At 38.3% G+C, this 12,212-nt stretch overlaps 1 long non-coding RNA gene across 1 annotated transcript in view; it reads right to left on the reverse strand.

The window, feature by feature from the left end:
- Window positions 1-257: 257 nt before the first annotated feature.
- The window catches only part of LOC134416728 (uncharacterized), a 32,299-nt gene continuing 20,344 nt past the window's right edge, over window positions 258-12,212 (reverse strand). The window contains exon 4 of the long non-coding RNA XR_010027349.1: window positions 258-406. This is a non-coding gene — a long non-coding RNA (uncharacterized LOC134416728). The remainder of the gene's footprint in view (window positions 407-12,212) is intronic.

Consider the following 12,212-nt stretch of genomic DNA (forward strand, 5'->3'; position numbering starts at 1 on the left):
AGGCTCCTCTGCTACCACATGTCACACGTTGTGACGCACTCTGTCAATGTGGTTACACAACACCGCCACCTCCTCAGACACAGCCGCCTTTCCATGGAGGGCCTCTGCCCCCCCTGCCACTCCCTGGCCCCCCACTATGCCAAAAGCAAAGGAATAAAACTCTGCTGATATCTGTCAAACCCACCAATTGTGAAGCAATGATGCATTCTTCTCTTCCTACAGACTTCTTTCCTCTCTTTGGCACATAAAACCCGTGCTGTGACCAAAACACAATTGCTATTTTATTTGTATTAATTATTTACTGACATTTGATTTGGAGTTCTATAGAAGAACCAGAGGATGCTGGCGTTGCATATGAGAGAATCTGTCCAGCAGTCATTCCACCTCCTGGCCCTGGAGCATGAAGCTGTAGAGAGAAGGGAGATAAGCTGCACATCCAGTTTTGCATGCAGCCCTTCTGCAGCCTCACACTCGTGAGCAGCCCAGGTGAATCACTGAGTCTGTTCATGCAGTAGCAAAGCTGGAGGGCCCTGAAATGCTGTTTCACAGCAGTATTTTGGTCAACAGGAAAAACCATCAAAAATTGAATTATGACTATGATAGCTAGCAGAAACTAGATAGAAAAACATGCAAGTAATTTAACAGGATTATTTTGGCTGGTTTTGACTGAATGAAGAACACTAAGCTTAAAATATGTACTGCTGTGGTTATGATTTAATTTTTAAAATGTTCCCAGGCTGTAGAGATAAGCATGTGTTTACATAATAAGCTATTGGCATGAATATGAATGTATGTATGTATGTATGAATGTGTATATATATAACTATATATATATATACATAGATATAGATATATATGCAACAAACAAGGCTACATAAGGGTACCAAGAATCTCAAGTGATGGTTGCCCAATGCTTTCCAGAATAAGACTGTGCCTTGAAGCATTTATGGTTGTGTCACTTTTTTTTCCTTTAAACTCTAATATTATAGTGTGGGTGTCTGATTTTGAATGAATTTCTAGTGTGAGGGAAAAATAAAGATCAACTATTTATGACCTAGAGACTAAAGGAAAATATTGTGTTCTACCATTTTTGAAATACACATTCAAGCATTTACTTAAACAACTCAGATAAACTTGTGGTTCTTTGATGAGGAAGCGAACTCAGGAGGAAAGAAGCTGTCCCTTGGGTAAACTCTGCCTAAAGAGAAATTAAAAGTCTTTCAAAATCTGTGTGTTCAATGCACAATGAGGATTCCAGCTAAACACCCCCACCATTCTGTCACACTGAGAATAAACTAACTTAGGACTCTCAGGCAAAGGGATGTGCCTGAGCCATGGGAATAAAGGACTCATGGGAATACGAGGAGTTGAAAGCAGCTGTCTCTGCTTTCATGTCCAGCCACTATAAAGACAAACAACATGACCTGACCCATGGGCATACGAAGGGAGATCAAATGAACATTAAATCCAAGTTTATAGGTGACTGGATCAAAGACATCCTGAATTTAGGATGACTTTAACTTTGGCGACTAAGTTCAAGTTTCATAAGTGACATTAGTGGTAATGCTGAATTTGCGAATTTACCATTCTCTGAAGAAAGAAAAAACCATTGAATTAGGAAAATTTATTTGTAACAGAATATCAAAGACTCTTTAAAATATCTTTAATTTTTTACCAAATCTTTAATCTTCTCTCTGCACCAACCACAGGGAGAGGAAAACTCTACAATTATTTTGATAATTCAAACCCAAGAATGTTTTCCAAGGCAAGCTGTGTTTTCTTTCTAAAACAGCTTCACATAAAAATATCTCTTCCTTCTTCTTTACAAAATACAAGTACAGCAAGCTTTTCCAGAAACAAAGATCAAATGTGGTACTCAGATCTGCGCCCTCTGGGATTAGTCATGTTTTCAGAAGCTGCTAAGAGTTTTCCACCCTTCTAAGCTGGCAGGAACCCAAAGCACACAGGAACCTGCAGTAATTTCCCAGTTTAAAACTGCCCAGGGCTGCTTCTGTTAGGATGTCTGAGAGCAGTACATTGATACTTTTCTTTAAATACAATTCTCTAATCTCTTAACTTTGCAGACTCACAGAATGGTTGAGACTGGAATGGACTTCAGAAATTTTCTCTTGGTTCAACCCCCCTCCTGCTCAAGCAGCGTCTCTTAGGGCCAGATGCCCAGGATCATGTCCATGGCTTTTTGGTGGATCTAGCAAGGGAGACTTCACAACCTCATTGCTGACTGTGGCAGCACTCAGGCACCCTCACGGTGAAAAAGTGTTTCCTGAGGGAACCGCCTGTATTTCAGTTCATGTCCACTGTCCCTAGTACTGTCACTGATGAAAAACTCCTGGCTCCTCTTTCAATCCTTCCTTCAGGTGTTTATGTAATCTGGTAATAACTTTCCATTCCTTCTCTTCTTTGGGCTAAACAGTCCCAGAGCTCTCAGCTGTTCCTCATATGTGAGATCATTGAGTCTCTTTATCATCTACATGGCTGTACATTGGACTTCCTCCGGTATGTCCATATCTGTCTTGTACTGGAGAGCCTAGAACTGGAAAGAGTGCTCCAGGGGTGGCCTCACTAGTGCTGAGTAGATGGGAAGTTTGTTATTGCCACTTGCTGGCAATAATTTCTCTAATCAAGGATACTCTTAGACTTTGGTCCTACAAGGGTGCATTGCTTGCTCACATTCAACCTGGTGTTCACCAGAATTCCCAGGCCATATTCTTCTAAGCTGCTTTCCAGCTGGTTGTCTTCCAGCATGGAGTGGTTCCTCCCCAGGTGCAGGATTTTGCATTTGAATTTAATCTGTTGGCTCACTTCCCCAGCCCGTCAAGGTTCCTCTGGATGGTGGGACAACCTGCTGGCATATCAGCCAACATGCCCAGTTTTGTGTCATCGGGCAAGCTGTCCCACCATCTAGGTCACTTAGGAAGAAGTTAAACATGGTTGAACTTGGTATTGACTCCTGGGATACATCAATAGTTACAACTTGCTCTTCCCTCTAAGCCTGGTCATTCAGTCAGTTTTCAGCTCACTGTTGTTCATCCAGCCCACACATCAGCAGTTGTCTGTGAGGATCTTATAGGAAACAGGATTAAATGCCTTATTGATGTCCAGGTATACAATGTCCACTGCTTTTCCCTCATCCACCAGGCCAGCCACTTCTTCATAGAAACTTATCATCTTGGTCAAGCACTTCTATCCTTGATATGGCCAGAAATGCTTTCCAAAGTTAGCTGCTCCATTGTCTGCCAAGAGACTGAGGTGGGGTTGATTGGCCTATAGTTCTTTGGTTTCTCCTTCTCTCCCTTTTTGAAGATAGGGATGACATTTTCTTTCCTCCAGTCTTCAGAAACTTCTCCTGGTCACCAGATCTCATTATAGATTAGTGCCTTGCAATAAACTCTGGCAGCCCACTCACTGTTCATGAGTGCATCCTATCAGAGTCCATGGATTTATGCATATACAGCTTGCTGAAATATTCCCTGAACCTATCCTTTTCCACCAAGGGCACAACTTTCTTCCACCAGCCTTTCTCCCTGGTCTGTGGGACCTGGGATTCCTGAGGGCCAGTCTTGCTAGCAAGGAAAACATTCAGTATTTCAGCCTTGTCCTATATCCTGCATAATCAGGTCCCCCATCTCATTCAGTAATGGGCCTACATTTTCTCCGGTTTTCCTTTATGGTCTGCTTATAGAAACCCTTCTGGCTGCCTTTCACATCCCTGGCCAGTTTTAATTCCATTTCACTTTTCTAACTTCATCATAAATAACCTTACAGAATGGTGGAAACAAAATACTGGCTTTTTGGCATTCTGTTAGGATTCTCAGTAGCACCATGGCCTGGCAAGAGACTGCATGAAAACAATTCTAAAAATGAATGCCCCATTCCCACTCAAGATATGTGAGCTTTTAACAGAAAAGGTCATGTCCATCCATATTTCACAACATTATTTGAAAACTTTCTATAGGGAAATGAATTTTCTAGCATTTCAAAGAATTTCAGACAATATGTGCCTCTTTAACTTTTAGCAACACGAACTATTTAATTTTGGAAAAAGTAGTCTCTCCAATAATCTTTACATGGTGAAGTGGAGGTAGTGAATGGCCATACAAGCCAACTCAGCAAGTGGTCTTTTTTTCCTTTGTTGTTTTTTCTTTTGCAGGAGAAAGCAAATCAAGCTCCAAGTATATGCTGTGAGCACTATGTCATTCACACCGTTTTGGGCATGGTTAACACACAGAGGGTGAGGAGGTCCGGGCGGGTTGGATTTGCTGACTCACAAATGAATTACGTTGAGGTTTGTTTTGGCATCGATGATATTTGCAAAACCAGTCCAATAGCTTAATATCTATTGGTGGCTAAAAACACCCTTTACATATTATCAGCAGAAAAATGGAAAACTGAGCCAAATACTTAAGGTAGGTTTGGTTTTGGAGAGCCAAGTCATTTGCCACTTAAAAATTTTACATCTTTGTCTACTGGAGGCTGTACATCAGCCTGCAGACTAAAGTATTCATAGATACATGTGTTTGACATAGGAGATATGGTCTGACATGCTTTGAAAATTATTCAGTTCAGTAAACAGGTTCAGCTCAGCTGAAAAAGAGTCAGATCAAACCAGCTCGAATACTGCTTGCCTTCCCAGAACAATTTCTTTCTTTATTCTTCTCTAAAATAGTGATTTTATTGATTTGGAGATTTTTTTCAGCCAGCCCTGTACATGTTATTAGACTGATCAAGCAGGCTGGGATCTCTGGGACTCTGGAAACAATAAAAAGAAAGGTTTAGTTGATAAAGGGAAAGAAATTAAGTGTGAGATTCTTGAAGAGCATACATCAGTGACACACCCCTAGTAACATTTAGCTTTTCTCAGTACATTTTCTTATGCTTTAAGTCCTCAAGTCACTTGAAGGAATTAGAGTAGGGAAGGGAAAGAGGTGGGGTGTGTCTATCCATGATTACATTAACCATAAAGGGTACACTTCCCTGATTTGATCCTCTTTTCAAGATTTTTGCTTGATGAAAGTCTATGGAAGTTCACTTCTGCAGTAAAGCCAGCTGCACTCAGGACAGAAAAATTACTGTGGGGATAAATTGGAAACCAAGGAGAATTGCCTAAGAAACCTAAGGGCAACCTACAGTTTCCAAGAATTGATGCTTCGGTTGCCTAGGAATGCAACCGCTGGGAATGCTGAGGTCCTGATTGTCATAGTATGGCATAAGCTAAAATAAATGAAGTGTCTACCCAATTAAGAAGCAATTGAGAAGCAATGTTTAAATTTTCTGTGGTTAGAAGCACAAGCCAGCAAGGGGAACTCCTCTATTTTTAAGTAGATCCTAAATGTTTGGTGCAGTCCTTCTGCCAATTACAGCAGATAGAAGCACGCACTTCTACCCTGTCCGAGTAAGGTGTGAGTTGTCCATCTGGTTTAGCACCACTGGGATCTAGGGGGGTCATGGTCACCCTTTCATGTCATGGCCAGAAATTAAGGGAAAGGACTCAACTGTGTTTGTCACTGAGGGTCAGGGAAGACTGCCCTCTTACACTGTATCTTCACAGTGATGAAGCAAAAGGAGGGAGAAAGCAAAAGTTGGGGTCAGTGCGAGGGCAAGCAGAAAGATAGAGAGCACTGCTAAATGCAGGAACACATCCTGGCTGAACATCTCAGCAGGGGAAAAGGAAGCCTTCAACCTTCCCTTAGGGTCAAAGGTAGAAAATTGCTGCAAACAGCAAAAGCATAACTTATCCAAGAATCACAGTCTGTCCCCCTTTTTGGGAATATGACATATCCACAGTGTCAGGCACTGCAAATTACGAGAATGCTTTGTGGATCTCTGCAAATATTACACAAATGTACAAAACTCCATATTAATCAACCTGGCAGTGCAGGCACACACACACAAAATAAAAAAAAAATACACTTAAAAGCAAACATAATCTAGAAAATCTCACCAGATTTAAAAATAAAAGTGGCTACACAAACTCACTCAGTGGAAAGGTCTCATTATGTTCACATAAGATTTGCACTACATAAAAGTCCTAAGATTACGTAACTGAGAAAAAGACAAGGGTTAAATTCCCTTATTGCTGAGTGTTGCTTTTTTTATTTTAATTTTTTAGTAGTTTAAATTTTCCTTGAGTTTTCAAGCTGTACTGAGAGCACAGTTAAACTACTCGAGTGTAGCCATTTTTATTAGCTGGTGATCCCACACACTTGGATAAGCAAGAGGGCAGAAAGCCCTGTTCTAGAAGGCATCCCACATGGACACAGCTCCTGCTGCAAATTGCCCCATGAAGGAACTTTTCCCTCCATTAACTCTAAGGAAAGCTGAGAAACACAGTGTGGCTGTTCAGGTGAGTGGTTTTTAATATTGTGGGTATGGAGAAGAATGCAAATGCTAAGAGAATATGGGAGAAGAATAGAGATTTTTTTTCTGAAGGAAGAGCAAATGGAAGAATTTCTTTCTTTTTTTTTCTCTACTCTACCACAAGCTGACGAGCAAAATAGGAACTCTTGCTAAAGCAGTGATACTGCAAAGTCTAATCTTGACTTAACTAAAGGACTGTCCACTTAGAGGGAGTGCTTGAATAATTAAGTACATATCTCGGGGTTTGCTGAGTCATGACCTGTGTTAATTATAAACTATGAAACCACCGGAGACTCAAATTTGGAAGTGAGATCTTGATAGGGTTTAGCTCTTCCTGACCTTAATTTTTCTACAGCACTGTTTGATGCACCTGTTTAATACCATGAGGTTTATTACATCTGCTTCAGTGCCGACAGTGGGGTATGATTCTCAAGCTCTCCAGATTCAGCAGTTTTCTCACTCAGCATGCAAGTCTTTCCTGCTTTTCATCAAACATGTCTAAGTTACAACTCTTAAGATTTCACTCTTAAGTAATAGGACAAGGGCTTTATCAGGGTAGTCAAAAATTGTATTTGTTCTGTGGTGTTAATTCTTTAACTTGTTTGGGAGCTGGGTTTTTCCCAACCCAGAAAAAAAAATTATTTATTTAAAACCTGAAGCACAGCTGGGTAGAGCTCTTCCTTCAAATTACTGTCACCCTCAGAGAATTTATGTAAACCTTTGGAATTAAATTTTAAAAATCCTATTCTGGAGAATCCATGTTGTTCTCATAGAACACACAATTACATTTAAAAAAATTAAAAACGTCACCAAATCACTTCTAAAACAACATAAATCAATCCACAATAAAGGGACAAGTTTATTCCTTTCTAAAGGCCAAATATTTGGCTTTTGCAAACGGCTTTGACATGCAAGTTTTCAGAACGTACCAGTTTATCCTAGCCAGCGAACTGCTTTCAAAATTTGAATGTCCTGAGCCATAAATTTAATTTTAATGTATTTTGAATAAGTATTTAATTACCATGCTTCAAGCCCCAGCTTAGAGGATTGCTGGAAAATCTGCAAAAAGGAGTTGCCAATTGTCGGGCTAGGTTGGTCAACATTAAATTAATGTAATGTTTCATGGCACATTAAGTAAAGCATGCATAAAACCGATGGATCAGGTTTTCTTTTATGTAGGAGCAAGGAAATCTGTTCTGGAAATAATGCCATTCAGGAAGTACAAATATCTTCACCATTCATCTGCAGACAATGAATCACTTTCAAAGGTCATAAGCCTTCTTATAAGGTGTGAGTGTTCTCCTCAGCCTCATTTTTCTCATTATTTCTGTTCTTCTCTTACCTATACCTAGATTTTTTTATTTCTAAAAGGATCTCCTTGTGGTTCCTTTTACCTTTCAGTGATCTATAAACATATATTCCTAGAGAACTATACTACTTTCTTCCTTTTCTTGGTGTTAGTACATTATATATGGACAAATGGAGATGAGGTTTTTATTCTGCCAAAGAATAACTACTTTTCCTAGACACAACTAATTAATCAATTGGTTTGATCTATTGCTTATGATTATTGGTGTCATGTTTAATCAAATATAAGCTGATTACTTGTAAGTCCCAGTTTTATTCCTTTTCATTATTATTCCTTATTCATTATTCCTTTTCATTATTGCCATTCCAATCTAATACTTTATGGGGAAAACAATTTATTTCTGATTGGCCACATTTCTGTTGCGGCCACCTGGAACATGTGAACAGCACAAGTGTGCTCCTAGAGAAAGGAAGCTTTGTAAAGTTCTCTGTAGTCTGCTTTAAGAGACCAAATCTTTATTTAATCAGCATCTTTATCACTCTTCTCAGAGGCAAATTATACAAGCTGCCTTTTGAGGACCCTTTTTACAAATGTCAAAGGTCATCTCTACCAAAGCCATAACTTCACCTGAGGTTTGCAGGATTGTAAAATCATTAGTGACCCTTCCTAAGTGCAATGCTCCTTCTGAGTTCTGTGGCTTCTGAGTTCATGAGGCAATTAGTCAGTTAAAAGATATCATGGTTGATGAGTTGTATTCATTAAAATCTCTGTCATTAGGTCTCATCATTTTAGGGGACATTTTTTTCTCTGACTTTGCTCTGCTGAAAAGTGAATGTTTTATAAAATGTGATAAAATTCCATTTGGTCTTTCTAGAGTGAGCTCAGAGTAGGAGAAATTATTTACACTCATTAAATTTTTTAAGTGCTTCTTTTCCAGGCAATCAAAAAAACCCAACCTCACAGAAACACAGAAAAATCCCCTAATCAAAAACAAGTCAGTCCTTACAGATGACTGTTTTAACTAATTTAAAAAATGCCAAACTTTTAATTGAAGCATGTCTCTTCTCTAAAACAAAAAAAGGAAGGAAATATTTGACAGACATTAAATATGTGATGGCATGAGGCAAAGAATGCATATCAATGGTGAAGATCCATGCCAAGAGATCTGGAACTCTGCTCAATAACACACCTTTCATCTGTGTGCGGTGTGTGTTATATACATGCAAACTTGAATCCTTGCCACATTTGACTGAAAAGCACAACCAGTTAATCATAATTTGTAAACTCATTCCAAAGCCTCTCTTCAGCAGTGTCAGATCCATTTTACAAGAACAAGCAGTGGCACAAGCCAGCCATAGTAATGCAGTAAGAAAAACTACTTGGGTTTAGGTGTTCTCTCATCAGAAAGGTTTTTATATGAAGCTGCTGATGCCTTGGCAAAATTTTGGAGAGTGTAAGTAGTGTCCTGTTACACATAGTTTCTAAATCATACTCCAGAACTTGTGGTTAGGTATCACCAGACCACACAAGCAGGAGTAATCATTTCACTGGTAATCTGCCAATTATCTGATCCCAAATTTTGATGGGACTAGCAGGTTTACATTAAGCCTCATTTTAATTATAGTTTCAACTGTATGTATGTGGAGAGGGATGGATAAGAGGGATGGAGAAATGGCTGGCTCACCATGCCTGATCTCAGTTTTAGGCATAGCATATTCAAATGAGGGAATGCCATTTGTGCCAGCTGGTATATGGAATATAGAATAATAATATTTAATATAGAATAATAGTGATTTTAGGTTGGTTTTTGAGCGAAATATCAATTTCTGTTGCTTCTGCTTAAAAGTAGACAGTCCTAGTAAAACCTAGAGAGGCCTGTGGAACTCTCTGATCTCCATTATTTTTGGGCTCTGCATTTGGTAACTGACAAAGCCCTCCCTCCTGATCTTGCCCAGTAACTTGCAGGTCACCTTGGCATACAGGTCCCTCAGCTACTCCCGTGCTTGTAGCTGCCCAGCAATAATGCACCCAGCCTTTATTCACAGTGAGAATCCCTCAGAGATATAAAGCATAAAGGCTCCCATGAGAATCAGGGGCGTACAGAAGCGCATATTTTTAAAGAGACACAGACCTAGTAGTGGTTCAATATCTATAAGGGTTTGGAGGTTGTTGTTTGTTTGTTTGTTTAAATTGTGTAGGGGAGTTTGTGGTTTCCTCTCCTGTATGTCACTGCAGCAAACATGAGCTGCATCATGTTGTAATGACAAAAGTTTACCTTGAGAATCTCCCATTTCCAGAATGAACCAATTAAAGATAAGCTGAATATATTGCGGTAGTCTTCCTGTTTGTATAGTACTTTGGCTAATGCCAGAGAGTAATAAAGCCTGAAATAAAAAGGAGCAAATTAAAAATTCATAAAGCAGCTGTGTGTTTCTAAAGTAGAGGGTGGGATTTTGGAATTTCAATGAATGCTTGCATTCAATTGTGATTTGGGACCTGATTTCATTTCATAACTGTAAATCTAATGATGTTAGCGACCCTCCAGCCATAGTTCTTTCAGTGATGGCCACATTCTGCATGTGATTTGGAATATTAATCTTCAAGGACTTTATATGCAATATGGGGTATTTAAAAGAACAATGCTCACAGTCCTCTCATATAAGGGGTTTTTATGGTTATATAGAACTGCCATCTGAAACAGAAAGCTCAAAAATCATAGCTCTTTATTGTATCAGCATGCTGTGAAGTTGCTGAATCTATAACTTTTGATTTTCTTAAGAATGCATGGTAAGGAATGGTATGTACCTCTTAAGGCTAAGTTGATTGCAATAGACGTGAAAGGGTAATTTTCCAAGCTGGTGTAATTATTAACATTAGGAATCTGGAGTAAGCAGCCCAAAATATTGAAATGAGAATGCAATACTTTACAGATTGTCCTGAGATGACCAACACACAAGCAGAGCCATTATGTTTTATCCTCTCGCATGTAATATTTAAATTAAAAATTATGACCTTGATTTTCTTCTTTTTTGTTTCTCCTTGCACTTGTAGATGAGAGTTGGAAGGTGTTCTTGAGTGAGAGCTACAGTGCTGAACATTAAGTATCTAAAAATATTGTTGAAGAAGTAAAGGTCTTTCAGACAAATTATTAATAGTCTATTTTGGTTAAAATGGAGAAAGGGATCTCACATTTGTCACAAAAAAATTCATTACTGAAGTAAGAGGTACCATGATTCAGAGAGGCAAAATTACTCTATTATTATTAGACAGTCATTTATATTTAAAAGTAAATAAGATATTAATAGCAGCGACAGAACATGACACAGTTGTGTCTGCAAAGAAGGCAATTATGTTGCAACAAGTGAATACATTATTATGGAAAGAAATATAATGAAATTAAGAATATATCTGTAAAAAACCAGAAATTTTCTGAAGTTCAATCATAAAACTTCTTTTGCTTCAGTATATTTCCAACAAAGCATTATTAATCAATGGAAATTTTCATGAATTTGAACCAAAATAAATGGTAAAACATACTCAAAATTAAATGGAAAATTATATAAAAGGCATACTAACAACATGCTATAATTAGACCCATTCCAGCTGCAGTATTTTTTTTTTGTTGTTTTTCCCCATGAAATGCAGGAAAAGGAGTTACTTTCCATAGTTTTACAGAAGGGGCCAGAAGCTAGGGCGAAAAGTAATGTAATGTGTAATGAACATAATGAACCAAAATTTTAAAGCTTTTAAGGTAAGGCCTCTGAGCAGCCTTATCTAGCTGAATATGTCCCTGACAATTTGACTAGAAGTCCTGTAAAGGCTCCTTCCAACCCAGACTATTCCATGATTGAACCCTATGTTACACAGAAATTCATGAGAATCCTGTTTTTTCCTGTGAATCAGTCTCTGGATATTTTTCAAATAGTTTCAAGTTTTAAGGTTTACTTCAGAGAGCTATTACTAAGTTTAATGTTCTTTTATTGTGAATAACATCACTTTTCCCTGCCAAACCCTCCATAGCAATCTGTTGGCATTTTGTTATATCCTTCTCCATGCAAAACCTAGTTCATTTATTTTATCTGAGTGCAACCTAACTTCAATACACATCATGCTAAAGAAAGTTTACTCTTCCTAAAATTATTATTTCTCTTAAACATGCTATTTTTTGTGTTCTTCCATCTGCTTCCCATATTTATGTCCTATATACATCTAAGCCATTTTGCATACTGCTAGCAATGTCTAAACCTTGGTTATACAAATTAGTGACTTCAAGTTACAGCAATAGAACATGCTTGAAACTTTTGTTTTCACATCAACACTACTTTGGACTCATTAAAATTTCAGGTAGTAAAACAATTCTGTTACCTAGTTCATATAGCATGATCAAAATTTTCATAGCTTTTTCTCTGTTTTCCTGACCAACTCCACCTTCTTTTGAATAATTTTTTTTTACTTATGTGGAGATATGTGTTACACCAGGTTTTCCTGTGTGTACTTTGTTGCAAGGCAAACACCAAAAGATATC

Source organism: Melospiza melodia, chromosome 3 (genome assembly GCF_035770615.1).
Source record: "Melospiza melodia melodia isolate bMelMel2 chromosome 3, bMelMel2.pri, whole genome shotgun sequence".
NCBI lineage: Eukaryota > Metazoa > Chordata > Aves > Passeriformes > Passerellidae > Melospiza > Melospiza melodia.